Source organism: Sinocyclocheilus rhinocerous, unplaced genomic scaffold, assembly GCF_001515625.1.
Source record: "Sinocyclocheilus rhinocerous isolate Xijiao unplaced genomic scaffold, SAMN03320098_v1.1 scaffold4011, whole genome shotgun sequence".
In the NCBI taxonomy this organism is placed as follows: domain Eukaryota; kingdom Metazoa; phylum Chordata; class Actinopteri; order Cypriniformes; family Cyprinidae; genus Sinocyclocheilus; species Sinocyclocheilus rhinocerous.
The window spans coordinates 212019-217575 of NW_015651497.1; positions in this window are offsets into that span (position 1 = coordinate 212019).

Below are 5557 nucleotides of genomic sequence, written 5' to 3' on the forward strand. Positions count from 1 at the left end.
AAAAAAATTAACTTAAATGATTTTAGCAAATGGCTGCAATATAACAAAGAGTGAAAAATTTAAGGGGGTCTGAATACTTTCCGTACCCACTGTATATATTTAATGTATTTATATATATGTACATGTATATGTGTGTGGCTGTACATGCACATATGTAGTTGTTTTTTGGTGTTTGGTTTAGTGTTATGTTAGAATCATTATTATACTCTTATACCTTTTGTTCTTTAATATTTTGAATTGTTTTTAGCTTTATTTTTTTGTTTTTATTTAAATGTTTTAGTTTTGAAATGTTGTTGTATGCATTTGTCATTTTTATTTAATTTCTTTTATTTTCTTAAATGTGTGTATATATATAGTATTTATAGAGTTTTAACTTTTAGTTTTAATTACTTTTTCTTATTTGTAAGTCGCTTTGGATAAAAGCGTCTGCTAAATGACTAAAAGTAAAAGTAAAAGTAAATGTCTGCTGAGGCAGCTTGAAGACTTAGATTGAGGGGATAGCAAAGGTTTTCAGACTGTGGTCACTCTTTCTCAATCCTCGATTGCTGGCTTGAACGATCTGGTGGATCAGGAGGCCCAGTCTCTGGCATCTTCCGATGCAGCAGAAAGCATGTTGCTAGTGCCATCTTTCTCTGAGGTGCTGGATGTGGTTGGAGAGGGCAAAGAAACTGAATGCAGCAAGCCCTCTCCTTCTATCAGCCACACATGTGGAAAACTGTTGGATGTTATGGCCCACGCCACAGCTAGATTGGATTTGTGTCAGGAAGCCATGATTGTTCCCCTCCCCTCCATAAGTCTGCTGATTCTTCCAGGTGCTCACACTGAGGTGGAGAGATCATGGAAAAAAACATATTCATCTTGCTTATTTCCCTTTCAGCATTCCGATTATAGGGACTGTGTGAGTTGGGATTTGTGAAGATGTTTTAGGAGACGCTGGCTAGCTATCTCTCACAGGGTGAGGCATCCTTATTGAAGGCTATGGTCTTGCCATCCAAACGGTTACAGACCACCTTATGATTGATTGGCAGGCCATATGGAGCAGTGGGTCAGGCTGGAAATGCCTTGCACAAGATGGATGTGTTGCAGGCATACCTGATCTTCTGACTTGGATCAGGGGCAGGGATTTTCCCCTGAGCAGTTGTTGAACTGCTCCACACCACAGACTTGTCCGTCCTTCTTGATGCCCCGGTCTCGCCCTCTGGACTTTTTGGCACTCCCGTTGAGACAGTCATGGGAGAGTTTAAAGAGGCAAGGACATGCTCTCAGAGGAGGGTGCTGGGGGCACAAGAGGTTAAGTGCTTACATCAGGCTCTGAGACTGGATTAATGATGTAAGAAATGTGTGTTGTAATAATAGATATTGCATTACTCATGACAGTCATCTGGTAAATTCAGTACAATGCTGAGGTAAAGCTGAGGTAATGGATAAGAAGGTTGGTTACCATCCATTCTGGTTCCAGTTGCCTTCTTCAACTGGAGCAGAGTCTTGAGACTGAAGGAAGATAAAATCATATTTTCTCTTGAGCTCCTTCATAGCCTCTGGGACTGATGACATACAAGCATTCCATCAGTTCTCCTCCAGCATATAGCTGAGAAGTTATGAGAGTGGGCAGTTGGATGGTACGCATGTCCAGCAGTAATAAACAGACTCTGCATTGTCATTTGTTGTCCCTCCTAGAATTTCTTGCTGGATTCACAGGGATTGAGTAGGTTTTGTTTTAGTGCTTAAAGAAAAATACAAAGCGTTAGTTATAGTGGGTATTAGGTAGTGTGCCTTTACTCAAGCCAGGGTTTGAGCTGATCTCCCTCACTCACACTCGGGACTTTAAGTAGGGCCTAAGCTCCCCTAAGGCTCCCTTGGGGTTTAGAGCCTGGGTGATAAGAGTTACTGGGCAAACTGCATTATGTCTTGCTCTCGTTTGCCTCCCTTTCCTGAGTAAGGTTAAGGATGTATGCTCCCCCTTGGAGGAATGGCAACACTGAAGGTTTTAGTATTAAGTGCTAATTTTGCAAAGATTGGGAAACTTTATAGTAGAAATATTATCTTAGGGAGTATCACCACTATGTCTCACATGGGATGCACCCATTGAATTGACATATTGAGTCAATTTATGCTATGCCCAAAATGTTTGTGCATATTCACAGCTTAGTGAGGCATACATTCTCTCAGCATGGCGTAGTGCAGGGGTTCACAACTCTGGCCCTCGAGGTCCAATTTCCTGCAGATTTTAGCGTCAATCCTAATCTAACACACCTCAATAAGCTATTCAAGGTCTTCAGGATTACTAGAAAGTTACTGGCAGGTGAGTTTGATAGGTAAACTCTGCAGCAAAGTGGACCTCGATTGACAGAGTTGAGAACCACTGGGGTAGTGGGTATTGGTTCCCATAGCGAACCAATTCCCAACTCCATGACGCAGCATCCAAATTCCAATTTGAAAGGGAACATTTTGAATTGTGTATGCATCCTGGTTCTCTGAGAAGGGGAATGAGACGCTATACATCACGTTGCCATGCCTAGGGCTTGCCTGCACATCTCGTTCAAACAAAAGAGTTGATGATGTGTATTGCAGGTGCCTTTTTAAACTCATGGGCAGGGGCATCACAACCAGAGGCTGAGAGTGGCCCAACACAATGTCTTTTGAGGGGCCTGACTGATTGCACTGAATGTGATATTGAGGGGGTCTCATAGCAAATTCTGTGCAATGGGCCCAGAATCTATCCACATTTGCACCCTGATTTTTAACCACTTATAATATGTCTTTTACACTCACGTAGCTTGCAGCAGTCTTCTGCCACTGCTCTATTTTAACTGTTTAATATCACAGAGGAGGCCGAGTAGATGTAATAAAAACTCTGTCAGGGGACAGGGCAGGAAGAGATAATTACAACACGCTCTACTTTCTCCTGCCCATTGTGAGTTGTGTACTGTAATTAAAACATGAGTTCTAGAGGCACTCTATTACTGCCAACAAAGAGCACTCTGTGGGAAGAATGGAATGTCAGCTAAATAACCCGCTGGTAAAATGTCTGTTTAACCAAGGCATGTTAAAACCAACAAGAGGCAGGGTTTGGCTGATTAGCATGGTCTAGTTCAGAGGTTCCTAACCTTTTTTCCAGGAGATTTTCCCCTAATTTAACCTTCAAAATCATTAATCCCCCCCCCCCCAAAAAAAAAACACTAGCAAAGAAGAATTAAAAACAGGAGGAACCTAATCCTTGTCAGTCATCATTATGAGCGTATAAGCAGCAGCCATTGAGCCGTCCCAGCAACAATTATTCTAGCATCCCTGTACCTCCCAATCTCCTCCATGATTCCACTCTTTCTCTTTCTGTGTAATACCACTGAGTGGGTTAATTCGGCGCTTGAGTCGAGCTCAGGATTTATCCTCCTCCGAGGACAGCAAGCATATTAGACTGCTGCCACGTTAACCCCAGCTGGTAACTAGCAGGAAAACTCATTTATTTATTTATGTTACCACACATAATCCTAGTATTTAGATAGTACCATAGGTTATAGTGCAAAAAATTTAATAAATAAATAAAATTAACAGAGATAACAGAGTGCTACTTAAATAAGTAACTACTGCTACAAAACCACAACCGGAAAAGCTATTTAGATTATCTAGAACAAGATAACATGTTCCACGCCCCTACAAAGGATAAGCGGTTTGGAAAATGGATGGATGGATAATATGTTAATGTAATAAGTTTTTTGGTCAGGCATTACAAACAGTCACCCCTTTAAGCAGGACTCGATTTAATGGGCCTGTGACATTTTTGCCTATTTCTGCACTATAGAGTGTTGCAAGAATGAATGACATTTAACATTTCAGCACTTCCTGTTCTGTTTCCCTGAAATGATGACAGAATTGTCATTTTTGAGTGAACTATCCCTTTAAGTGTACTTAAAGAAAGAACACTTTCATCACAATTAAGCACACTTTTAAAAAGTGAACTTTGTAATAATTTTAAATTCAAAGTTTAAAGTACATTTCCAATAACTGTTTTAATAATCTTTTGTTGTGCTTTAAAGTACACTTATTTTGATGTGTCAACTAATGTACTAAGTAATATGTAAAGTACTTGATTATAATTTTAACTGTAGTGTGTTATTCAGTAGTACATTTAAGTTCATAGATTTTAGATGTACTAAATTACAACTTCATTACAAATATTTCTAAATATTACAAGTAAATATATTTAAATTAGTGCTGTCAAACGATTAATCGCGATTAATCGCATCCGAAATAAGTTTTTGTTTACATAGTAAATGTGTGTGTACTGTGTATATTTATTATGTATATATAAATACACACACATACAGCATATATTTTGAAAATATTTACATGTATTTACATGTATATATTTATATTCATATAATTTATATTATAAATATATTTAATATATAAACGTAACATTAAAAAAAAAATTATAACATGCATGTGTGTATATTTATATAAACATAATAAATATACACAGTACACACACATTTACTATGTAAACAAAAACTTTTATTTTGGATGCGATGTAAAAGCATGCGACAAGCATGTATTTAAATTAGTGCTGTCAAACGATTAATCGTGATTAATCGTTTGACAGCACTAATTTAAATACATGCTTTATATTCCGCAGCACACTTTAACCATATTTCAAAGACAATAAAAGCAATTATGAAATTACATATATTCTACTTGAGCAAGTCGGAAACACTCTAAAATTTAGCTAATTGCATTTAAAATACATTTAAACTATAATACATTTTCATTTAATTACAATTAAAATGCAATTAAGTGTCCAAAAAACATTACATTCAGTTTGCAGTTTTATATTCTTTTAACGTTTTTAAAGATAGCACATTTCAAATTGTGTGCTTCTGTGATTTCATGCACCAGCCAAGCAACTGCCATTGAAATGAATAAGAATACCAACAGAGCTTTCTACAGGTATTACAGACCTCGTTTAAAATCCTGAGCAATAAGTTCAAGAATGCAGTCCAGTGACATTTACATTACATTTATCTGTATGCATTTTGCAGATGCTTTTATCCTAAGTGACTTACAGCACATCTGCCCTATACTTTTTATCAGTATGTGACCTTGGCACCGCTAATGCCATGCTCTACTAGTTGAGCTACAAGAACACAAGGTACAAATGCTGTATTTTACCAGATGATGATCTGATACAAATAGACAGGTACAGAAACACAAATGCACAAAAAAAAACATTCACACAGGCAGGGCAGCACGCAAGGAGTGCATTTGAGCAAATCCATTTTTAATGAGCATCTGTGCTATTTGAAGGATACAGTCTCACTGTTTGAAAGATTGATTAAGCTGTGGGAATACTTCACTGAATCACATGGATCTGAAACACACTGTCTGGAAATACGAACAATATTCTCAGTTTATCACAGAGCTTGCATATATTTGTCATGTAAACCACGTTTTTTGACTAATTAAAAAGATATCTGAGCAGTAATTAACATATTTATTATCATCAACACAAAAATTCCAATAGTAACAGTGAACAATGGACAATGAACACAGAAAGCTTATA